The sequence below is a fragment of the Marmota monax genome, unplaced genomic scaffold (assembly GCF_021218885.2).
Source record: "Marmota monax isolate L192 unplaced genomic scaffold, Marmota_monax_Labrador192_F-V1.1 WCK01_AAM20220418_F8-fsc00090, whole genome shotgun sequence".
Lineage (NCBI taxonomy): Eukaryota > Metazoa > Chordata > Mammalia > Rodentia > Sciuridae > Marmota > Marmota monax.
Window position 1 is genome coordinate 1,835,547 of NW_026695219.1, and position 27,592 is coordinate 1,863,138.

General features: G+C 34.3%; 1 long non-coding RNA gene across 2 annotated transcripts in view; it reads left to right on the plus strand.

Moving 5' to 3' along the window:
• LOC131423747 (uncharacterized) overlaps positions 1–27,592 on the plus strand; it is a 92,331-nt gene that overhangs the window by 62,478 nt on the left and 2,261 nt on the right. The window contains exons 2-3 of one of the 2 annotated variants that reach the window (XR_009225711.1): positions 18,479–18,563; positions 19,464–20,102. This is a non-coding gene — a long non-coding RNA (uncharacterized LOC131423747). Of the gene's footprint in view, positions 1–18,478; positions 18,564–19,463; positions 20,103–27,592 lie in introns of those variants that run through there. The other variant, XR_009225712.1, reaches the window with a different exon arrangement.

Below are 27,592 nucleotides of genomic sequence, written 5' to 3' on the forward strand. Positions count from 1 at the left end.
AAGAATGGATTTAAAAATAAGTTTAAAGTATATGCTGTTTGCAAGAAACTCATCTGACAGGCAAAGATACCCATAGAAATAAAAGTAAAAGGAATATATATATATTCCTTTTACATATATATATATATATATATATATATATATTCCTTTTACTTTTATATATATCAGATGGACCCCAAAACAAAAATATTGATTATTAAAATGTTCACACCCTTATTACCAATATACAAGTTATCCAAACATAAAATCAATAAAGATATTTTCATCTTAAATAATACTATTAATCAAATGGGTCTAATAGACATATACAGAATATTTCGGGACTGGAGTTGTGGCTCAGTGGTAGAGTGTTCACCTACCTACCATACACGAGGCACTGGGTTTGATCCTCAGCACCACATAAGTGTAAAATAAAGATGTTGTGTCCATCTAAAACTTAAGAATAAATATTTTAAAAAAAGAATATTTCATTCCCAAACAGCTGAACTTACTTATTTCTCAGCAGCACACAGAACCTTTTTCAAAATGACCATATTCTAGGTCACAATGTAAATATATATATATATATATATATATATATATATATATATATATATAAAATTTCATGCATCCTACCAGATCATAATGGAATAAAACTAATAACAAACAAAAACAATTAAAAATAAACAACCTAAATACATGGAAATTAAACAATGTTCTTTTTAATGAAGAATGGATAATTATAAGAAATCAAGAAATTCTTAGAAAAGAATGAGAACAGAGATACAGCATATCAAAATCTCAGTAAGAAAGCAATTACAGAAGGAAAATTTATAGCATTGAGTGCCTACATTAAACAATTAGAATGAGTTTGTTGGGATAAACACAACTAGTATGTGTAACTATAAACCTCTAATAAAAATAAATAAATAAATAAACCTTTTCTCTTAAAAAAAAATTACAGAGATCCCAAACAAATAGGCTTACACTCCACCACAAACATTTATAAAAGAAAAAATAAATGAATTCCAAAATCAGTAGAAGAAAGAAAATAATTAAGAGATAAAAGTAATGAATTTGAGAATAAAAAACTACATAAGATCAATTCAACAAAGAGTTGGTTCTTCTAAAAGATAAATAAGACTGATATACTTTTAGCCAAATTAAGAAAAATAGAGAGAAAGATGACCCAAATCAACAAAACTGAAGATGAAAAAGAAGATATCATCAGAGGTACTTCTGAAATCCAGAGAATCATTTGAAACTATGTTGAAAATGTGTACTGAAATCAACTGAAATATCTAGATAATATTGACAAAATTTCTAGACACATATGACTTGCCCAAAATTGAACCAAGAAAATACAGAAAACTTTGACAAACCCATGCAAAGTAATAAAATCGAAATAATTCTAAGTCTTCCAACCAGGTGCAGTGGCGCACACCTGTAATTCCAGCCACTCTGGAGGCTTAGACAGGAGTATTGGTGTTCAAGGCCATCCTTAGCAAAAAGCAAGGCACTAATCAACTCTGTGAGACCCTCTCTCTAAATAAAATCCAAAAAAAATAGGACTGGGAATGTAGCTCAGTGGTCAACAAGAGCCCCTGAGTTCCACCCTTGTGCCTTCTAAAAAAAAAAAAAAAAAAAAAGCCTTTCAACAAACAAAAAGCCAGGACCAGACATATTCTCTTTAAAGATTTCTACCAAACCTTTAAAGAAGAACTGAACCAATCTTTCTCAAATTATTCCATAAAATGAAAGGGTGGGAACAATCCTAAATACATTCTATGAAGCCAGTATAACTCCAATTCTAAAATCAGACAAAGACACATCAGGGAAGGAAAAAAACAGATCAATATCCCTGATGAACATAGATGCAAAAATCCTTAATAAAATACCAGCAAAACTGTGGGGACAAGTGTATGAAGTACTGCATACATGGCATACGTTAAGGGCATCTGAGTGGCAAACCACTCCCCTCATGCTAGGCATGTGAGCAACAAACCTCTTACCCTGTAGGTACAGCCCTGGGTGTGAGGCCATGTGGTGCAGTCCTGATGCTTACTCCATGGCCCGCTCCTTGATTGGTCTCTACAAGGACAGTTGGAAAGAAATTGTATTGGTGGCTGCCTATAATCTGCTTAGCTGCTGCTTGAGTATATATATGAGATAACTGCACAATAAAATCAGACCTGCTTCCTGCCTGGTCTCTGGAAGTCTTGAATAGCAACTCTGTAGCCACACTCTACTTTACCCTGTTCCATGGACCTCCTCACTGGATGAGAGAGAGCCCATGTAGCAAACCACATTCAAAAACACATTGAGATAATATACCGTGATCAAGTGTGAGGAAATGCAAGGTTGGTTCAACATATGAAAATCAATAAATGTAATTTGCCATATAAAGATAACTGTTTATCTCAATAAATGTAGTAAAGGTCTTTGTTAAAATCAAGCAGCCATTTATGTTAAAGACTCTGGAAAAACTAGAGACAGAAGGAACGTACCTCAACATTTTAAAGTCTGTATATGACAAACACAATGTCAACATCGAACTGAACGTACAAAAATGGAAAACATTTTTTCTAAACTCAGGAAAAGAAAAGGACATCCACTCTCACTATTTCTTTTCAATATGGTTCTCAAAACTCTAGCCACTGCAATTAAATAAGAACAGAAAATTAAAGTGATACTAATCGAAAAAGCAAAAGTCAATTATCTCTATTTGCTGGTAACATGACTTATATCTAGAAACCCCATAAAACCCACTAGATTTCTAGAGCTGATAAAGGAATTCAGTAAACCAAGATTCAAGATCAACATTCAGAAATCAATAGCTTTCTTGTATTTCAACTGATTATGCTGCAAAAGGAATCAGGAAAACTATCCCATTAACAATAACTTCAAGAAAAATACTTGGGAATTAAACTAACCACGGAAGTGAAAGATCTCTACAATAAATATTATAAAACACTGAAGAAAAAAAAATAAAGAAGAGACTAAAAGATAGAAAGACATCTCATATTCTTGGATGAACAGAATTAATATTGTTCAAATGGCCAATAAAAAATATTATACAGATTCAATGTGATCCCCATCAAAACCAATGACATTCCCCACATCTCTGAAATTTATTTGGAATAATAAGAAACTCAAAGTGCCCAAAATTACCCAGATCAAGAAGAGAAATGCAAGAGACATTGCAATACCTGATTTCAAATTATACTGCAAATTTATAGTAACAAAACCAGCATGATATTAGCATCAAAATAGACATGAAAATTAATGGAGTAAAATAAAAAACACAAAGACAAACTCACGTAAATACAGGTATCTGATAATAGACAATAGTGCCAAAAACATACATTCAAGAAAAGATAGGGGGCTGGGGATGTGGCTCAAGCGGTAATGCGCTCGCCTGGCATGCATTCGGCCCGGGTTCGATCCTCAGCACCACATACAAACAAAGATGTTGTGTCCGCCGAAAACTAGAAAATAAATATTGAAAAATTCTCTCTCTCTTCTCCCTCTCTCTCTCACACTCTCTCTTTAAAAAAAAAAAGAAAAGATAGGCTTTTTAACAAATTGTGCTTCTATCTATATATAGGAGAATGACACTATAATCCTATCTCCCACGTTGCACAAGTTAAATCAAAGTGGATTGAAGATTACTATCTCTTTTTGCTGATAACATGATCTTATATCTAGAAAACCTATAAAACTTCACTAGATTTCTAGAGCTGATAAATAAATTCAGCAAAATAGCATGATACAAGATTAACATTCATAAATCAAGAGCTTTCTTGTACTTAAGAGTGATTTATAATTAAAATACAAAAAAAAAGAAAATCAAAAAGCTTTACACCAAAACAATAACTACAACAACAAAAATAACCCAATCAATAAATGGGCAAATGTCCTAGACAAACATTCCTCAAAATAAGAGACATGAATAGCCAATAAATACATGAAAAAAATGTTCAATACTTATAAGTATCAGGGAAATGTAAATACAAATTACATTAAGATTTCATCTCATTCCATTCAGAATGACAATAATACATGTATATCTAAAAGGAAAAAATAAAAATAAAAACAAAAAGGACACAAATAATTATAAATTCTGGCAAGGGTGTGGGGGAAAGGGTACATTTGTACATTGTTGTAGAGCAAAGTAGTATAACCACTCTGGAAAGCAGTATGGAAATTCTTCAAAAAACTAGGAATGGGACTACCATATAACCCTCCTTCCTTACTTTTTGATATTTATTACAAAGAACTAAAATCAACATACTATAATGACACAGCCACATCAATGTTTATAGCAGCATAACTAACAATAGCCAAATTATGGGACCAGCCTAGATGCTCATCAATAGATGAATGAATTTTAAAAATGTGGTATTAAGAAAATGTGGAGTTTTACTCTTCCACTAAAAAAAGAAACTATATCATTTACTAGTAGATGGATTGAAATGAAGAACATTATGCTAACTGAAATAATCTTGAGGAAAAAGTCAAGCATTGAATGTTTTGTCTCACATGCAGAAGCTTGAGCAAAATAAGAGGGAAAGTAGGGAGGAGATCATATATTATAAATAGATTGGGAAGATCAGTTGAGTAGAAGGATATTGAGAATAGGGGAGGAGGAGCAGTAAAGGGGAGAAAAGGCAGACTGAATTTAACAAACTCACACCATGTATAAGTATAGATATATCATAGTGAATTATACCTGTAAGTATATGTATAAAGCACCAATCAGAAATAAATTAATAACAAGTGAAAGGAAGATCAGTATTTGAGGAAGGAGAATAGGAAGAGGAAAGGGGGAGGAATGGAGGCCCCTGGGGACTTAAATGGAGTAAATCAAATTCCATGTATGTATGATTTTGTCAAAATGAACTCAACAATCATGTATAACTATTGTTATGGTTGGATGTGAGGTTTTCCCAAAAAGCTCATGTGTGAGACAATGAAAGAAGGTTCAGAGGAGAAGTGATTGGGTTATGGGAACCTTAAACCAATCAGTGAAATAACCTCCCTGATGGGATTAGCTGAATGTTAACTGAAGGCGGGTGGTGTGTAGCTGGAGGAGGTGGGTCATTGGAGGCATGCCTTTGGGGTATATATTTTGTATCTGTTGAATGGATTCTCTGTCTCTCCTTTCTGAGCATCCTGTAAGCCACTTCCCTCTACCACACTCTTCCATCATGATGTTCTTCCTCTCCTCCAGCCCAGAGGAATGGAGTTGGCTGTGTATGGACTGAGACCTCTGAAACCAGGAACCCCTAAATAAACTTTGCCTTCTCTAAAGTTGCTCTTGTTGAGTCTTTTAGTGCAGCAGCAAAAAAAAGCTGACTAAAACAACTATAATGTTCTTTTAAATTGATAAATAAAAATAATTAATGGGGGGATGGAAGAATGAAAGTTCATTGTATCAGACAAAGGTAAATGAAGGGAAGGGATTGAGGAAAGGAATAGGAAAGAAAGTAGAATGAATTGGACATAATTTTTCTATATTCATATATGAATACACAACCAGCATAATTCCACATCATGTACAACCACAAGAATGGGATATTATACTCCATGTATATATAATATGTCAAAATACATTCTACTGTCATGTATAACTAAAAAAAACAAATTAAGAAAAAATAAATTTTAAAAAATAAAATATAGTACAGTAGAAGAATTGCAGTTTATAACAATAAATTGTTGAACAAATAAATTGTGAATAACTCTGCTAAAACTATAGGCATACAATAATTTCTTCAAGATCCTGCTTTCAATAATTTGGGGTATGTACTCAGAAATGAAATAATTTTGTATGGATAATATGGTAAATCTATTTTTAATTTTTGAGAAACTGCCATACTGTTTTCTACAATGGCTGTATCATTTTACATGCCTCCCAACAGTATTCAAGGGTTCCAATTTCTATACATTCTCACAATACTTGTTAGTTTGAGGTATATATATATTTTTTTAATTGACACATGGTAATTGTACATATTTGTGGGGTAAAGTGTGATATTTCAGTACATGTTGACAATGTATAATGATCAGATCACAGTAATGGGCATATCTATCACCTCAGGCATTTATCTATTCTTTATGTTGGGAACATTCAAAATCCTCTATACTGGTTATTTTGATATGCTTAATTTATTATTATAAACCATATTTATTCTACTATACAGAGAGCATTAGAAGTTATTTAAAAAATAATAAAGATCATAATGTAATATTTTGGGTAGTGGTATATCTCAGTGGTAGAACATGTGCTCAGCATTCAGGAAGCCAAACAGTCACTCATCGGCATCAAAAAAATAAAACATAAATAAATAATATTTAATAAAAATTTTAAAATCTAAGATAAAACCATAGATATGTGCAAGACAATGTAATTGTATCAATTAAATTTTTTAACATAAAGATTTAAGTTGAAGCAAAAATCCCATAATGAACAAAATATCAAAATTTTTTTAAACTTTTTTTTTGAATATTTATTTTTTAGTTGTAATTGGACATAATATCTTTATTTTATTTTTTGTGTGGTGCTGAGGATCGAACCCAGGGCCCCATACATGCTAGGCGAGCACTCTACCGCTGAACCACAATCCCAGCCCCTCAAAATTTTTAATAAAGAGCATTATTAGTGATTTTTATCTTTGCCAAGGATTGCTAAAGTCATTCCTTAATTTTCACTTTTCCAAAAGCTTCACTGTGGATCTCTTATTTTTTCCTGTCATTTTATTTTGAGAGTGTTTGTGGCAGACAACCTGGCCTTTGAGGAATTGGTCACCAAATGTAAAAAGCTAAATGTGACATGGTTTTCTCTTAAAATGTTGAGCTTCCAGCTAAACAAAAATTGGGTGAGATTTGAGATAGGATCACATTTGTAGGAATCATGGAGAATTGAGGACCAATGTTTAGCTGCTACATGAAAAGAAGAGCATATAGATAGCAGCCAGGTAAAGAAGAAGACACTAGTGGGTGCTTACTCAACACCAACCTCCAAAGGCCACTCCTAGCTATTAGGATACATTTTCTCTTGCCATCTGCCTCTCTTGTGGTTAGATGTGGTTATGTAACTCCAGCCTAACAGGTAAATGTAGAAAGTCAGGGGGAGGAGGAGCTTCTGGAAATTGTTTTTCTTCCTGGTAAAAGAAAACCTACTTTCTTCCCATCCTCTAAACCTGCCTTTGAAGAAAATCGCTGTCTAATGTTGTTGCAGATAACTTAGATCCACAAGGGAACAAGCAAGAGGATGAAATACAACATACTCATAATGGTAAAGTAGAAGGACATGAAGAAACTGGATTCTTGCTGACCTCTGCAGTAGATGTTGCAATACTAAGTCAAATTCTCTCCAGCCAGTACATTCATACCTCAATGGAAGTGTTAGCCTAGGGTGAGGAGAATTCCCAACACTGAAGGGGGAAAAGACAATGAGTACTGGGATCCACTATTCTCCTATTGTAAATTTCCCTCAAAATTGTCATCAACCAGAATCCTGGAGGGACTGGGAATGTAGTTCAGTGGTGGAATACAGGAGTACATGCTTAACATGCACAAGGTCTTGAGTTCAATACTCAAGATTTAAAAGGAAAAAATAATCCTAGAAAAATCATGCCCACATGGAATAAGTTAATATGAGGGAAAAATGGGTTTTAGTGATCCAATGATCAGAACAACATTAGTATCATTAGTATATGTTGGTATCAACCCAGATCCCCTTTATTGGACAAGAAGGGCACCATCCTCTAGCTTCTCTAAATGTTGGATGCTAATAACTTACAGCTGCATCCTTCTAAAAATCTTAGGAACTCACTTCTAAATGGCTTTAAGGCTACAGCCCATAATCAATGGCTGACTGATATGGGAGAGAGGGGGGCAAATGATTGACTGTCTCATTTTTCCAATGTAAAACAATTCTGTAATACCACGCATGCTCTATAACTCCCCAGTGACATAAGCCTAAAGTCTGCTTGCTTCCCTTGCCCTATCCTGATTTTCCTCACTCCCTTACAATTTCACCTGAGAGCACCCCCTCAGCAAATCACATACACAAGTTTTATTTCTAAAAAGTCTAACCTAAGACCACATCATTTACTTTAAAATGCTCATACTCTGCTATTGTTAGGTGAACAGTAGGAAATGTCATCCTTAACACATGGTCTGAGTTTTCCTGATAGAGCAGTTCAGAAAAAAAAAAAATTCCAAATGTCAATTAGAGAATTGTAACTGTTTCATAAATGAGAAATATGGATTCTACCCATTGTTCTCTTCTTATTTTCTCATATAATCATATAAATATGTAAGTTTTCCAATTAAATTCACTTTTCAATTTCTTTCACACTATTACACATGGTCATGATTAGTGATGCTTAAATTTGATATTATTTCATAAGTGCAAAAAGAAAAAAATAGCATTAGAAACTGAAAGTCTCCAGAGCCAAACCTGTTAACTTCAATGCTAACATGCTCTTCCATGAATTTTAACACCGTTTGTTTTTTGTCTCATAAGAGCAGCATTATTGGTAGAGTGTTAGTTGCCTACTGTTATTCTAACAAGGAGCTTAAAACATCACAAATGTCTTATTTTAGAGTTCTGGAGGACAAAGTACTGAAATGGATTTTATTGGGCTAATGAAAATTTGAACAAGGCTGAATTCTTTTTTGGAAGATACAGAGGAAAAATTGTTTTCTTGTGTTTTCCAGATTCTAGAGGCTGACTTATTCTTTGGTTCATGGCCTTTGTTCATCTTTAAAGCCAGCAAAGATCATTCAAATCTTTCTCACCTTGTTCTCTTTGGTAGTGGCTTTTCTCCCTCTCTCTTTCACTTTGAAAGATTCTTGTAATTACATTGGGCCTATCCAGATAATAAAGGACAATTTTAATGTTATAAGACCAGCTAGTTAGTACAATTCATTCTATCCAGTTTTATTCTCCCTTGCAATGTAACAATATATTCATAGAATCCATGGATAAGACACAGGCATCTTTGGGGGACTGTTGTTTTGACACAAATAGAGCTAGATTAAGAATAATAATTTTAGTCAGTAGATGTGGTACTGAATTAGCCATACTCTTTAACTATCTGGCTTTCAGTTGATGTTATTTCCCTGCTCCTCCAAGTAAAATTCTCATATTCCTTAAAAAAATTCAAGAACTGAATCTAAAAAATATAGACCAGAATTCAGCAGAATACTATTTCATGACATCTTCTATCCTCCCCCACAAACACACACCATCCTGAGTAAATAATGCTTGCTGCAGGAATCCATCAAATTTATGATTGTTTAAAATATACATAATCATGGAAGAAGTAGGATGGAGAAAAATTTTATAAAGAACTAAGACTGATTTTCTGGGTATCTCAAGGACTGAAATATCATGCAAAGTTAATGCAAGAAGAAAACTCTCAAGTGATCTGTCTGGTAGTGTAAAGTGTATAGAATTCTAGTATATTCTGTGTACTGCAAAAATAACTTGGTGGTAGTGAGGATCAAACCCAAGGATTTTCTACCACTGAGTAACACAAGTATGCTATAACTTTTATTTTTATTTAATTATTATATTACTAAAATCTTAATAAGAAAATTGTTTCAGGCTGCTTGTAGAACTTGGCATGGAAATCATTCTTCAAGTATTTAGCCCACTAACTCATTTATATATTTTATTTGTACATCATAAATTAAAACAAGAAATAATACATGGGAGCATGCTTTGTACACTTCATTTTTTAACTTAAAAGTATATATAAATATACTTTTCCCATACAAAAATTGGAACAGTATGTATCCCAATGGAAAAATCTTATAAGTGTAGATAAGAGAAAAAATAACTATCATGTGCATCTCAATCATCTAGAGATACCAAATACTAATATTTTTCATATTCATGGTTAGGGTGCTGACAGGAAGAGTAACATTTCCAAAATAACTAATTTGAGTTGAGTTTATCAAAAATATTTTCAAAGTTGTCAGTGGAGTGTGGAGAAACTATAAGAATTAGTGTAATTCCTCAAGTCTAGTAAGAGTTAGGCTTCCATACACTCCTAAAACCTGAATGGGTAAGTAAAGAAGAAATTATCCTGGAGAAAGAGAGAAAGAGGGAGGAAGGCAGAGTCATGAGGAGGGCTATCTCATAAATATAATATTAAGATTGATACAGGATCTCAAATGTGTTCACCCAAGAAAGGGGTAAGTATAAGTACTCAGATATTCCCATCCTCCCTTTTTCTAGCTCCTCACTGGCCAAAATCAACTGGAAGTCAAGGCAAGGAAGGCCACTTATCAAAAGAACAGATGGGAGAAGTAAAGGGTTCTCTGGAGGAAAAAATGGAAGATATCCAGGAGAGAGAGAGAGAGAGAGAGGCCTTCATTCATCTATGTACTCCTGTACTCATGCACCAAATAATCAATCATGAAAGTGACCAAAGACCATATCCTGGGCTTTACAATTTTTCTCTATTTATATCTCTCTTCCTCTAATAATGTCTAATAATTATTTACTTGGTATTTTAGTAGCTATCTGGTTTGGGGGAGGATTTTTTGGTTGGTTGGTTTTGCCTGCCTAAACCTCATTTCCCCTCTGGATAGCAGCACTCTGATTTTCTTACTGTAAGTCATTCCACCATACTCAGTCCTTGTTGTTCTAACACCACCCCCAGCTCATACCAGGCATATAAGCCATGTCTTATCCCATTTCTACCCACAATAATCATTTCAAGAATGGGAACAAAATCCAAGTTTCAGTCAATGAGAATCAGGCCCAAGGCTCTTGTTGAAATAATTAAAAAGAAAATGCTGTCTTCCTTTGGCCATGAGTTGGTAAGATGAAGGGTGAGATGTGCTGCATGTGCTGCAGGTGCTGCACATAGAATGCACTGGGGATAGCACCAAGGCCGACAAGAGCATCTCTTCAGGGTGGAGAGAAAAAGAGCAAAATCTAATCTGGGTTTCTGCTACATATCTGCCTACACTTAACTCCTACATTGATGCCTATGCTTTTCAATTATGTGAGGTGATCTATATATTTTGTTACTGGTGTTGTTGTTGCTGTCATTGAGTCAAGGGCCTCAAACGTGCTAAGCACATGTTTTATCACTGAGTCACACCTCCCAGTCCCTTTAAGTGGATCTTTTTGATTAAAACTATTTGGTTTGGATTTGGAGTTAAGAAAATCTGGAGTTCTAACTGATGAGAAAATATAACATCAATATATGTCCTCATCAGTAAACATATAGGCACACCTTGTTGTGGCTGATTGTTTCAGTCACCAGATATAGAAATGGACCCTAGTTTATTAAATAGTCTGGCTATTTAATAACAGACTCTTTAATAAACTAGGGTCCATTTCTTAGCCAGACTCAGTGCTATGTGTCATCACTTGACCCAGGAGTTTGAAGCTCAATTTTGGGATATTTGTAATGATTCTAACTTATTTATATCATAGCAACCTTTGACCAACATGACTTTATATGCATCTTTTGACAATTTTCTGATTTCATTGGGATAAGTCCCTGGAAAATAATTTTGGAAATAAATGTTGTACCTACTTTTTAGGATCTTGATATACACTTTGTGTCTTCTGAAAGGTATCTATGACCTGGGTATGGTAGTGCAGGCCTGTAATCTCAGTTACTCAGGACACTGAGGCTGGAGGATCCCAAGTTTGAGGCAAACCTGGGCAATTTAGCAAGATCCTGTCTTGAAATAAAATTGTAAAAGGGGTGCAGGTGGAGTTCAGTGTAAAGCATCTGCATATGCATGCATGAGGCTCTAGATTAAATTCACAGCACCAAAAAGGAAAGTCACTAATGCCAAAGCACTATGATCTTCTGTTCCAAATTCTAAAAATATTAACAGGCATTTCTGGAAAAAAATGTACATAAAATCTGCTCTTACAGCTAATGCATATGTGGAAAGCTCTCAGAACCCAATAAAAGAAATAAAAATTGTAAACAATCTCAGGACTGTGCTCAAGGAATAGCATTGAAAACCCCCCTTTCTTCTCAAAATAAAACCTGATGAATTATTTTCTTCTGAAATTCCATATTCTAGCCCACTGGCCACTTTGAAACGCTGCAAAAGCTAGAAGATAGGTTTTCACATACTGTCATTTTTGCTTGAAAGGGATGAAGCTTCGGGAGGTCTCACTTGGCTTGGTATCTTCACAGAAAGTCCTAGGAGAGAAAAACATGTTAAGAACTTTGTGAGAGTGGGTGGGAAAGTGGGTCATTGTGAAATTTCTGATGAAATGGAAAAGCCAGAGAGAAGGCTGATCTATGGAATATATCTCAATGGGTAGCAGGAAGAATTTTGTGGGGGTTTCAAATTCAGCCAAGATGCATGTGAGCTAAGAAATGAAACAGGTTTAAGATCTATGCATATGGGCTTGGAGTAAAGAGCATGCAAGAGGCTCTTACTGATTCCCAAACACACATATATGCATGCATACACACACACACACACTCACATATACACAATCACACACTCACACAAACACACACACATGAGATTAAAAACTATATCAATAAAATAGGACAGATTTTACAAACAAAAGCATAATTTGGCATGAACATACTTTACATACAGAGTTACAAAAAATTGTGCTGTGAATGGATAATTATGAATGTAATGCATTCCACTATTGTCATGTATGTATGTAAGAAATAAATTTTAAAAAAGAAATTGTAGAACTAAAAAATACAATCAATAATTTAGACTTAACAGATATGTATAGAATATTTCATCTATCAATGAGCAAAAATACTTTCTTCTCAGCAGCACATGGCTCCTTATCTAAAATAGACCATATCTTAGGCCACAAAGCAACTCAGTAAATACAAAAAAAAAAAGAAAAGAAAGAAAGAAAACAGAGATAATACCACACAGTCTATCAGACCAAAATGGAATGATTTAGAAATCAATGATACAATAAAAAATAGAAGCTTCTGTAAAAAATGGAGACTAAGTAATATACAATGGAATGATGAATGGATTGTAGAAGAAATTAAGAATGAAATTAAAAAAAACTTACAGGTAAATGAGAACACTGATACAACATATCAAAATCTCTAGGACACTATGAAGGCAGTACTAAGAGGAAAGTTTATTGCATTGAGTACATTCATTAAAAGAATAAAAAGCCAACAAATAAATGATCTAACACTACATCTCAAAGCCCTAGAAAAAGAAGAACAAATCAACACCAAAATCAGTAAAAGACGGGAAATAATTAAAATCAGAGCTGAAATTAATGAAATTGAAACAAAAGATACAATTTAAAAATTGACCAAAAAAGTTGGTTCTTTGAAAAAATAAGTGATAGATAAACTTATTTTTTTTAAAAAAATATTTTTTAAATTTGTTTATAATAAGAAAATAAGAAATAGATAAATCTCTGGCCAGGCTAATGAAGAGACAAAGAGAGAAAACTCAAATTACTAAAATACAAGATAAAGAAGAAAATATCACAATGGACATTAGAAAATATTCTGAAAATTCATACTCTAATAAAATAGAAAATATCAAAGATATCAACAAATTTCTAGAGACATACAATCTACCCAAAATGAATGAGAAGGTCATACCTGATTTAAACAGATCAATTTCAAGTAATGAAATAGAAAACACCATCAAAAGCCTACCAACCAAGAAAAGTTCAGTACCAGATAGAGTTCTACAAGACTTTCAAGAAAAATTAACACCAATACTCCTCAAATTATTCCATGAATTAGAAAAGGAAGGAACCCTTCTAAACTCATTCTATGAGGTCAGTATCACCATGGTACCAAAACCAGACAAAGACACATCAAAGAACGAAAACTTCAGACCAATATCCCTCATGATCATAGATGCAAAAATTCTCAATAAAATTCTGGAAAATCGCATACAAAGACATGTTTAAAAGATAGTACACCATGATCAAATGGGATTTATCCCAGGGATGCAGGGTTGGTTCAACATATGGAAATCAATAAATGTAATTCATCAGATTAATAGACTTAACAACAAGAATGATATGATCATCTCAATAGATTCATAAAAAAAAGCATTTGACAAAATACAGCACACCTTCATGTTCAAAACTCTAGAAAAACTAGGGATAGTAGGAACATACTTCAACATTGTAAAAGCTATACATGCTAAACCCAAAGCCAGCATCATTCTAAATGAAGAAAAATTGAAAGCATTCCTGCTAAAGTCTGGAACAAGGCAAGGATGTCCTCTTTCACCACTTCTACTCAACATCATCCTTGAAACCCTAGCAAGGCCACTAGAGAAAAGAAGAAAAATAAAGAAATACAAATAGTTAAAGAAGAACTCAAAATATCACTATTTGCTGATGACATGATTCTATGTCTAGAAGATCTAAAAAGTTTCCAACAGAAAACTTCTAGAACTAATAAATGAATTTAGCAAAGTAGCAGGACATAAAATCAACACCCATAAATCAAATGTATTCCTATACATCAGCAGTGAAGCCACTGAAAGAGAAATTAGAAAAACTACTCCATTCACAATAGCCTCAAATAAAATAAAATAGCTAGGAATCAACCCAACAAAAGAGGTGAAAGACCTAAACAATGAAAACTACAGAACACTAATAAAAGGAATTGGAAAAAACCTCAGAAGATGGAATGATCTCCCATGCTTCTGAATAGGCAGAATCAATATTATCAAAATGACCATACTACCAAAAGCATTATACATATTTAATGCAATTCTAGTTAAATTCCCAATGACATTCTTCATTGAAATTGAAAAAGGAGTCATGAAATTTATTTGGAAAAATTAGAGACCCAGAATGGTGAAGGCAATCCTTAGCAAGCAAAGTAAAGCAGGAGGTGTCACAATACCAGAACTTAAGCTATACTACAGAGCTATAGTAACAAAAATGGCATGGTATTGGCACCAAAATAGACTTGTAGACCAAAGATACAGAATAGTAGACACAGAGACAAACCCACACAAATATGGTTATCTCATACTAGACAAAGGTGCCAAAAAATTTACTGAAGAAAAGATAGCCTATTCAACAAATGGTGCTGGCAAAACTGGAAATACATATGTAGAAAAATGAAATTAAACCTCTATCTCTCACCCTGCACAAAAATCAACTCAAAGTGGATCAAAGACTTAGGCACTAGAACAGAGACCCTGCAGCTAATAAAAGAAAAAATAGGCCCGAATCTTCACCATGTCAGCCTAGGATCTGACTTCCTTAACAAGACTCGTAGAGTCCAAGAAGTAAAATCAAGAATCAATAAATAGGATGAATTCAAATTAAAAAGATTCTTCTCAGCAAAGGAAACAATTAATAACATGAGAAGAGAGCCTACAGATTGGGAGAAAATCTTTATCATATGCACCTGCGATAAAGCACTAATCTCTAAGATATATAAAGAACTCAAAAAACTTAACACCAAAAAACAAATAACCCAATCAATAAATGGACTCAGGAACTGAATGGACACTTCAAAGAAGAAATACAATTGATCAACAAATATATGAAAAGTGTTCAACATCTATAGCAATTAGACAAATGCAAATCAAAACTACTATAAGATTTCATCTCATCATTATCCAAAGTACATGTATAATGACACGAATTGGTGTCAACATACTTAATATACAACCAGATATATAAAAAAATGTGCTGTATATGTGTAATAAGAAATGTAATGCATTCTGCTTACATTTATTTTTTAAAAAAATTAATAAAAAAATATTGCATCTTACTCCTGTAAGAATTGCAGTCATCAAGAATAGACTATTATTAAGATAGTAGAATGAAACAGACATTAGGATGTTTTAAAACTGTGTATTAAGATATTAGAATGTTTTAAAACTGTGTATTCAGATAATAGAATGAAACAGACATTATAAATGTTGGTGTGGATGTGGGGGAAAAGGTAAATGTTGGTGAGGATGTGGGGGAAAAGGAACACTCATACGTTGCTGATGGGACTGCAAATTGGTGCAACCACTATGAAAAGCAGTATGGAGATTTCTTAGAAAACTTGGAATGGAACCACCATTTAGCCTAGTTATCCCACTCCTTGGTTTATACCCAAAGGACTTAAAATCATCATACTATACTGATGCATCCACATCAGTGTTTATAGGAGCCCAATTCATAATAGCTGGACTATGGAACCAACCTAGGTGTCCCTCAATAGATGAATGGATAAATAAAATATAGTATATATACTCAATGGAATATTACTCAGCTTTAAAGTAGAATGAAATTATGGCATTTGCCAGTAAATGGTTGGAGTTGGAGAATGTCATGCTAAGCAAAATAATCCAATCCCACAAAACTAAAGGCAGAATGTTTGCTCTAATTCACAATAAAGCAGAGGACATTAGGGAAGAATAGCTTTACCTTAGATTAGGTGGAGGGAAGTGATGGGAGGGGAAGGAAAGAGATATGGGGATAGGAAAGATAGTAGAATGAAACAGACATTATTCCTGTATGTATGTGACTACATAACCGATATGATCCTGTAACATGTACACTCAGAAAAATGAGACATTATATCCCACCTATATATAATATATCAAAGTGCACAAATGCATTCTACTGCTATGTATAACTAATTAAAACAAATTTAAATTTAAAAAAAAATAAGAAAAGAACCTTGGGTGTGCGTACAGTCACATAGAAATGTTTGGAAGTAGAAAGAAAGCAGTATTAGGATGTTTTAAAACTGTGTATTAAAATAAAGCATACAGGGGCTGCAATTATAGCTCAGTGGTAAAGTTCTTGTTTAGCACAAACAAGATCCGGAATTTACTCCTCAACACTAGGAAACAATAATAATAAATAAAATGAAACTTAACATACATGTAGAAATATGCACAAATTAGAGAAGTTAGCTTGTTGAATTTTGGCAAACTTAAAATCCCCGTATAACCACACCAGAGGAAAAAGCAGAATATCACCCTGGACCACAGGTGATTCGCGTGTGTGTGTGTGTGTGTGTGTGTGTGTGTGTGTCCGCGCACGCGCACATGCATGCATGTATCATTATTTCACTTCAAATATATAAACATTATTTTTTTAAAGTCCAGAGTTTCTTTTTTTAAACCAGGGGTCAGCAATCTATGGCCTGAGGGCTAGGTGCCATGTTTTTGTAAATAGTGATATTGCAGCATAGCCATGCCATTCATTTTCATATTGGCTATAGCTGTAAATATGACCTCATGGTCATGAAACCTAATTTACTCTCTCACCCTTTAGAGGAAGAACTCTGCTGATCCATGACCTAAATCCATGACCTAGTTGCTCTAGATCCTAGAGTACCTGTGATATTAAGTAACAGGTTTACTGGAAATTAAACCATTGAGAACAAGTGTGATAGAATTTTAGTTATTAAAGTAATAAAGTAATACTTTGCTACTCCAGCGTTTATTTAATGGATGTTATCAATGAATTGAAAAATTTCATCAATCACATTTCGTTTGAGGCTCACTTCACCTAAACTTGCTAGAGACATAAAAAACCATTTACTCAAGATATATGCCTCTGTCTTTTCACATATTTGTTCTATGTTAATGACATAGGTCACTCACAACAATGTGCCCTCATATCTGTAGGCCACAAGTAGAAAATTAAAAAGTTCTCCTGAGTTTTCCTTCACATAAAATCCTACAACTAGCCCCTTAATAATGAAATGGGGGTGGGGGGCTTGGGTTGTGGTTCAGTGGTAGAATGCTTGTCTAGCATGCGTGAGGCATTGGGTTTCATCTTTGGCACCATATAAAAATAAATAAATGAAATAAAGATGTTGATAGAATTATAGAGTCCATCTACAGCTAAAAAAATTTAAAAAGAGTGAAATTGAGTCAAACCTATGTCCATCTACATGCTAAGTACTCATTCTACCATTATTATTTTTAAATAAAGAAAAGAAGGAGATGGAGAGTTCTTCTGAAATTATCTAAGTAACTTCCTACACCCATATGCTAGGACTTCTTCATATAAAAACCCAGGGTAAATAAATAATGTCAATATTTGCTATGATTTTTATGTAGAAACCTCATGACCAAGGTGATGAGGCCTTAGGGAGACCATTAGGTCATGAATGTGGGGCCCTCATAAGTGGGATTATTGCCCTTTAAGAAAAAAAAAAAACCCAGAGATCTCCCTTGCCGACTCCACCAGGGGAGAACACATCAAGAAGGTGACATTTAGGAAGCAGGAAGTAAGTCTTCACCAGACATTAAATCAGACTGTGCCTTAATTTTGGACTTTCTAGCCCCTAGAAGTGTGAGAAATAAATGTGTATAATTTGTACTCCATTCTGTCTGTGGTATCCTGCTATAGCAGCGCCAGAAGACTAAGGCAATATCACAGATATTACTACAACTATATGAGAATGAAAGCCTTATAAAATGTTATCTTGCTCTCAAGATTTATAGACCATTCTAAATATGCAATGCTTTACTTTGATTTTTGTTTATTTTTTAAACACAGGATCTCACTATGTTCCCAGGTTGACTCAAACTCCTCAGCTCAAATGATCTTCCTGCCTCAGCATCCTGAGATTTTGGAATTATAGGTATGTATCAACATGTCCAGCTAATACAGTACTTGGAAAAGAAAAAAATATCTTTACCACAGAATGGTATTTAATTAACACTATAATTCTATTTGTTGATAACTTTGCATAAAATCAACTCATTTTCTTAATTGAAAGTGTACTCTCTGTCAAGGATTTGAACAGAGTCTCAGAGTATGCCTAAAGTCTATAGAGAATGTATTGAAAATACTGTATACAAGTATTTTTTGCAAGGATAGGTATCAGATTTTAAATCATTATAAATAAATCTGGAATGCTCAAAAGATTACATGAAACTGTATCTGAATTTTTCCATCTACTCATCCCTCACACTCTAATTCCAACCATCTAACCCTAAATTTACCCTTTTCCCTGATTTTCTCCAGATAGAACACTATGTACATAGGAAAATCAAAATGTTAATGAAGACTCTTCCCACATCATCTATCTCATTGCCCCTCTCATTGGCTCTCTATACCCTTCATGTAGTTATTTTTCTTCCTCACTGTTTCCCTTCCTTCTTTGACACAAAATATGATAATAAAGAAGATATGTTCCTTCTCAAATAGGCACAGTGGTGAAGAAAAATATATAAAAAAATAATTGCAGTAAAACAATGTAAGTATGTTGGTGCCAATTCGGATAAGTGCTATGGAATTAAAGAAGGATAATAATTTTCTCTGGAGGATGTCACCCTGGAAGTGGCATTAGGAGAATCTTGGAAGGTGATAAGTTTAATAAGCACCAAGGGGTGACAGAGAAATGGGAGCAGGGTTATGTGAGGGGAGAGACTCGTGGGCAAAGGCAGAGAAATTAAGAGTGTGATATATTTAGGGAATGTTAATAGTGGATATAATTCCTAAAGGAATAAACTTTTATGTTATGAGTTTTGTTTTTCAGTGATAGGGGATTGAACCCAGACCCTTGAGTGCTGCCACTGAGCACATCTCCAGTTCCTATATTTTGTTTTAAAATTTATCTACTAGAACCACTTGATGATCATCCTTGAGGGGAAAATGTGCTAAAAGGAAAAGGTAGAAAAAAAACTTTGATTTAATTTTAACGAGAACAATGAAGACATAGAATTGTTAGACTGGAGAACAATTCCTTTTCCAGTAACAAATATTTTTTTAAACCTGAGGTGAACAAACAAAATTCCCTATAATGGAAGATGAAATTAAAACCTTCCACGATAAACAAAAGTTAAAAGAATTTGCAGCTAGAAAACCATCTCTTCAAAACATCCTCAGCAAATCATTACAGGAAGAGGAAATGGAAAATAACAATGAAAACCAACAGTGGGAGGTAGTACAGTAAAGGGAAAAAATAATCAAAGAGGAAAAACAAACCATGTTAAGTAACATAAATAAACAAATATGGCTGGAAGAACAATCCATATCTCAATAATAACCCTAAATGTTAATGGCTTAAACTCACCAATTAAGAGACACAGGCTAGTAGAATGGATCAAAAAAAAAAAAAAAAAAAAAGATCCAACAATATGCTGCCTACAGGAGACGCATTTGATAGGAAAAGATATACATAGACTTAAGGTGAAAGGTTGGGAAAAATCATATCACTCATATGGACTTCGGAAACAAGCAGGAGTGTCCATACTCATATCAAATAAAATAGATTTCAAGCCAAAGTTAATCAAAAGGAATAAAGAGGGACACTACATACTGCTCAAGGGAACCATACACCAACAAGACATAACAATCATAAATATATATGCCCCAAACAATGGTGCAGCTATGTTCATCAAACAAACTCTTCTCAAGTTCAAGAGTCTAATAGACCACCATACAATAATTATGGGAGACTTCAACATACCTCTCTCACCACTGGAGAAATCTTCAAAAACAAAAGTTGAATAAAGAAACTATAGAACTCAATAATACAATTAATAACCTAGACTTAATTGACATATATAGAATATACCACCCAACATCAAGCAGTTACACTTTTTTCTCAGCAGCACATGGATCCTTCTCAAAAATAGATCATATATTATGTCACAGGGCAACTCTTAGACAATATAAAGGAGTAGAGATAATACCATGCATCTTATCTGATCATAATGGAATGAAACTGGAAATCAACGATAAAAGAAGGAAGGAAAAATCATGCATCACTTGGAGAATGAACAATAGGTTACTGAATGATCAATGGGTTATAGAAGACATCAAGGAGGAAATTAAAAAATTCTTAGAGATAAATGAAAACACAGACACAACATATTGGAATCTATGGGACACAATGAAAGCAGTTCTAAGACGAAAATTCATTGCTTGGAGTTCATTCCTTAAAAAAAAAACCAAACAAATTAATGATCTCACACTCACTCCAGTAAGATTGGCAGCCATTATGAAGTCAAACAACAACAAGTGCTGGCGAGGATGTGGGGAAAAGGGTACACTTGTACATTGCTGGTGGGACTACCAATTGGTGTGGCCAATTTGGAAAGCAGTATGGAGATTTCTTGGAAAGCTGGGAATGGAACCACCATTTGACCCAGCTATTCCCCTTCTCAGTCTATTCCCTAAAGACCTAAAAAGAGCATACTACAGGGACACTGCTACATTGATGTTCATAGCAGCACAATTCACAATAGCAAGACTGTGGAACCAACCTAGATGCCCTTCAATAGATGAATGGATTAAAAAAATGTGGCATTTATACACAATGGAGTATTACTCTGCATTAAAAAATGACAAAATCATGGAATTTGCAGGGAAATGGATGGCATTAGAGCAGATTATGCTAAGTGAAGCTAGCCAATCCCTAAAAAACAAATGTCAAATGTCTTCTTTGATATAAGGAGAGTAACTAAGAACAGAGTAGGGAGGAAGAGCATGAGAAGAAGACTAACATTAAACAAGGACGAGAGGTGGGAGGGAAAGGGAGAGAGAAGGGAAATTGCATGAAAATGGAAGGAGACCCTCATGGTTATACAAAATTACATACAAGAGGAAGTGAGGGGAAAGGGAAAAAAACAAGGGGGAGAAATGAATTACAGTAGATGGGGTAGAGAGAGAAGATGGGAGGCGAGGGGAGGAGGGATAGTAGAGGATAGGAAAGGCAGCAGAATACAACAGACACTAGTATGGCAATATGTAAATCAGTGGATGTGTAACCGATGTGATTCTGCAATCTGTATATGGGGTAAAAATGGGAGTTCAAAACCCACTTGAATCAAAGTGTGAAATATGATATGTCAAAAACTATGTAATGTTTTGAACAACCAACAATAAAAATTAAAAAAAAAATTCCCTATAACTATTTTAAAGTTGGTTCTGTATAATAAAACTTTATAAACTCAACATTACATATCAATAGTCTTTGGGATGATTAAATTAAATATCTGAATATCCTAGAAAAGTCTATAATTCAAATTTTTGATGATAAGACATAGCATGAATATAAATTCAAATTGAAATATACAATATGTAAACATCCTAATTTGCTAAGCCTCTATTGTTTTTGAAGCTGAGAAGTATCTCAGTATTATCTCAGGCACTTGTTACAATAATGAAAGTTACCTAACACACTAGATATACACAACTATTCCAAGCTCTGAAAACAGGAAGTATTTCTGGTCCCAAGCATTTTGGATAAGGGATACTCAATCTGTACTTACTCTTTTTAACACCAGTTCATACTATATAATCTCCAAAAAACAAAACCAAAAAATAATCTATTTTTACATGGCTGGTGATTAGATGACATGAGGACTAAAAATGTCAGCAGTCCTTCCCCAAAATGTGACTCATGGACAGCAGCAGAAGACCAGTTTCCTTTAACGTAGTATATAGAATGGGAAGTGGTGGATAGCATTATATATAGCAGCATTATGTAAAACTAAATGAAGAAATTCTGGGGGTGTGACTCAGTGGAAAACTGCATGTTTAGCATATGCAAGGCCCTGGCCTCAATTTCCAGAAATGAATAAATTAAACAAATAAACCTCGACAAAGATAAGTCATCAAGGGAAATTGGAATAAACAAGGCAGAAGGAAACTCAGGAGGTAAATTTGAGAGGCCAAGGGAAAAAAAAGTTAAGGAAAAGGGGATAGTCAACATGGTCAAAAATTTCAAATAGTTTCACTGGAGTTATAGGTTAGTGGCAGAACACTTACTTAGAATGAGGCTTTAGGCATGGTCCCCTACACCTCACATGCCAAAAAAATTTTCAACTTTTTTCAATGGATGAATACTAAATATTATAGGATTTTGTAAGAAGGAAAGTACAGTCACTCAATCAAAGAAAATATAAATGAAATTGATTTAACTACTATGTACACATATAGATGAGTCCCATATATCAACATGAAAGCAACTTCAGTAGATTGAGTAAGAAATGCTCATACCAGAATAGTATTTGTTAAGAAATAAATAAAAAATTAGAATCTGGGTATAAATTTGTTTGCAAGGGCTGTCATAAACCAACAGAAATTTATTTCCTAATGCTGTAGTTCAGAAGGTTAAAAGTGCAAGACCAAGATATGACAGAGTTGGTTTATTCTGAGGCCTCTCTCCTTGGCTTACAGATGGCCATCTTCTTATGTCTTCACATAGTTCTTTCTCTCCGTGTTCTAATCTCCTCTTCTTGTAATGTCACCTGTTATTTTGGATTAGGGACCACCCATATTACCTTGATTATATCCACAATCAGGAGCCACTTGTCAAAAGAAACTAACTTTATTTTTAGAACCACACACGCCAAACAAAACAGCCTCTCAGGAAAAACCCTCAGAGCCTCAACTGCCACCACCGGCTTTCCACAAGCCTCTCTCTCCCTCACAAGCTTCTCTCCACCTCCCGCAATCCTCCTGCTCTTGAGGCCGATTGGCTGGGTCACGTGGGCGGAGCCAAAAAAGTCCCCCAATGAGCAGCTCCGTGGTCTGAAAGGGCAGGGAAACAGCCCAATGAGCATCACCGCAGAGGAGCCAATCAGCTAGATGTTGCTGGGGCCGCTGTGAGCCAATCATAGCAGGCAGCTGGAAGTTTGCTGGCAGCTGGAAGTTTGCTGGGGCCCCTTTGGCTGTGGCTCTCAACATCTTTAAAGGTCATGCTTCAAATACTTATTCCGAGGTCACTGGATTCAGGATTTCAATATATTAATTGAAGTAGTGACACAGTTCAGCCCACATCAGGTCATGTGTCCTTTATTTTTTAGAAGTTTCATTATAAAGCTAAAGTCAAACAAAAAGTTGAAAACAAGCAGATTTAAAGAAAGAAGATAGGATTTAAAGAGAAATTTTATACTCAGAAGACAAATGTACTGAAAGAAATTAGATAATTACATATGTGATTCATCAGAGAGGGTGTAGAAGTGGCACATTATGGCTCTCAAAAAAAGATTCTTGAGAGAATAAACAGTGACCATAATGATAACGGTTAAGCCAAGACTTAATTACAGAATTTCTGTAGCATAGTAGTGAGCTCTTATTTGCTATGAATGAAGAAGACAGATGTGAGGAAAAGACCTTGAGGAGAGAGGGAAAGAATTGGAATACCTTTTGAGGCGAATTAATGAAAAAAAAAAAGAAACTGAGTATTGAGTATTAAAAGGGCTAAATCATAATATATAAAAGCACAAATGAATATGGAAGCATTGTATTAAAACTACTATGCACACCAGATCAACTGGAGGCATATTTTTTAATTAATCCAGAATTTAGGATGGACCAAATTATTTTATTTTAAAAAGTTTTAATTAATTAATTAATCTTTGGTGATGCTAGGGATGGAACCCAGGGCTTCTCACATGTTAGGCAAGTTATAACTCCAACCTCTGGAACTATTTTAAATTAATATTTGTTTCATTAGAATTTTTCATTTTCAGGTTTGTCTTAATTGCTTAATTTAAATATTGATTTTAATTGAAAATTATGGCTTAGAATTGGAAAAATGCTTCATTAATCATCTATTCCTATGTATTCAAATTAGCTCAAAACTTGGGACTCGGGCTGGGGATGTGGCTCAAGCGGTAGCGCGCTTGCCTGGCATGCGTGCGGCCCGGGTTCGATCCTCAGCACCACATACAAACAAAGATGTTGTGCCTGCCGGAAACTTAAAAATAAAATAAATAAATAAATATTAAAAAAAAAAACTTGGGACTCAAAACAATAAACAAGTATTAACTTGCCATTTCCCTGAGTCATGAAATCTGGGTATAGTTTAGCTGGGCACCTCTGACTGAGGAACTCTCATAAGGCTTCCATCATTCTGTCTGCCAGGACTATGGTCTCATCCAAAGGCCTGGGGGCACGCAAAGGGTCCACTTCCAAGGTTATTGATATGGTTGTCTACAGGATTCAGTTCCTGAGGCATTGTTGGAGATAAGGAACTCAGTTCCTCCAGAGCTGTCAATGGAAGCTCCTGCCTCTCTAAATGGTTACTAACAACAACAACAAAAAAATGTCTTTAGGTAAGGGCCTGGCAGTAAAGAGAATTAAGGCAGATGAATAATTAAAGGTTTTAGGTATAGTTACAATTTAGGGGATTTAGGGCCTATGATGAAGATGAAGCTAGAGCGACCAGATAGTTAAGAAAATTGTGTATCCTGGTAAGGCATTTATGCTTCACTTTACAAAGAAGGGAAACATCAGAAGAAATTTAAATAGAAAAGAACATGAAATAATTTGACAATAGTTTTCAGGCAGGACTGGAAGCCATAATTGATAAAAGACCTATTAGAAAGTATAATTATGGTCAATATAAGAATTGATTAGAGGCTAAGAACAGGAGCACACACCTGTAATTCCCAGCTACTTGGAAAGCTCAGGCAGGAGGTTCACAGATTCAAAGCCAGTCTGGGCAACTTAATGAGACTCTGTCTCAGAGAAATAAAAGGGCTAGGGATGTAGCTCAGTGGTTGAACAATTGCCTAGCATGTGTAAGGTCCTAAGTTTAATTTCTAGTACCACACATACACATAAGAAGAAAAATCAAACCTAAATTAATCTGGAATGAACAGGTAAAGGAGAATGTTAAGGCTATTGTTCAAAGATTCAGTCAAATAGACATAGTAAATTGGAGGCTGGTGATACTGGCCAAGGAAGACTTCCGGAATCCTGAATTGAATCACTTGGATGGGTGGTGGGTCCATTCTTCTATATGGGAACAGTACAGGAAACAGACACAGGGAGAGGAAAGGATCCATGGTGATAAATACTGTACAGATATATATGATGAATAAAGGACAGAATATTTTTCTTTTAAAACAAATGTATACCAAAACCAAAATCATTGGGTTAAGCTAGATAGAAAGAAAGAAAGAAAGAAAGAAAGAAAGAAAGAAAGAAAGAAAGAAAGAAAGAAAGAAAGAAAGAAAGAAAAGAAAAATGACAACGGAACTTGGAACATTATTTCTGAATGAGAAATAAAATTTTGTCATGATAACTTTGGAAAAGCCATTTGCTAGAGATTTGTTTCCTCATCCAAAATATGACAAATTTTTGTCCTTTTTTATGATTCTGATATCTTATGATTTAAAGAACTATAATTTCCCAATTTTTCTATTAACCTTAGCTGGTCTCCTAACTTAATATCTGATTTTCACTGTGATGCCACCTGACTTTTTCTTCTGTTGACCTCATTTTTTCATACCACTTATTTCGTATTTCAATAGCTTTTGTTCATATCTCACACATCTAATTTTTTTAATTTTTTAAAATATTTTTTAGTTTTTAAGGGAGTCTCTAGGGAAGAATAAAATAAGTAAAATATTTCATGCTGCTCTTCACAATAAACCCTCCCCAAATTTGGGGCCAAAGCATGAGATATGTAAATAATTTGGAATAACCATCAGTTAATAGAAAATATTTTAAAAAATTAAAGAAGCTACTCCATGCAGTGAAATTTTATCATTTTTCTGTTGGATTTCAAAGGAGGTTAAAACTATCAGAAGAACAATTTAAGGTCTTAAGCTCAAATGTACAAGTGTAAATATCCAATGGTTCTCACTAAATTTTATTGCAGAAGAAACTCTGGGAAGCCACTGAGAATCTTACAATGTATCCTTACCAGTAACATGTTCCCTTCATGTATTGAAGAGAAGAAGAACACCTGCTAAGAATAAAAAAGGTAGAAACTTTCCCCCAGAGTGAGGTTACTATGATGTTCAAATACAAATATCTGGATTAAAAACTCATTTCTATATAACGAATAACTCCCAGGTACTTATTGAAGTGATATTTTTCCTGGTTTGTCATGAAATGAAAATTCCCAGTGTGCAGAGTTTGTTAATACGACACATACTAAGCATTTAATGAATTATATCTTGATGATAATGATGTACAACCACTGATTAAGTCCATGGATCAAAAGTTAATTGGAAATAGTTTTTTAAAAATGTAAATAAGCAGAAGATCAGAAAGGAAACAGGGAGAGGGAGGAGTGGAGGGAAATGTGAAATACTGGGGACTGATTTGTAGCAAATTTTATTCCATGCTAGCATAGTTATGTCAAATTAATCTTAACAATATTTTAACTAAAATGAACTGATAAAAATTAAAAAGTAAAAAAAAAGTTAATTAGAAGAACTATTTTATCTTGACAATCACAACATTAATGACCAAATGCAATGATGATGGTACATGGAATTCTGGTCAAGACAGTGTCCAACTGGGAAATATTATGTCTTCTACTTTTCTTATTCATGAGGGTATGTAGTTCTTGGTTTGAACACTGGGAAAAAGAAAAACCTCTATAGCACCAGAATAGTGGCAAATTCTCATTCTTTTTCTTTTCTTTTTCTTTTTTTTTTTTTTTTTGTAACTAGGAATTGCAGACTGGCAAAGTGTGTTATGAGACAGCCATAATAGCAGTGGAATCCAATGGATGACAATTTTTTTAAGTCTCACGTAAATTCTTTGGGAAATCAAACACCATCCTTAGTGAGATATAAAAATTAATACACTATATAGTTCCTACACTGGAGACGTGAAATTCAAAGCTGAGGATGTAGATCAGTGGCAGAATGTGTGCTTAGCATGTGTGAGCTCCTGGGTTCAATACTTAAC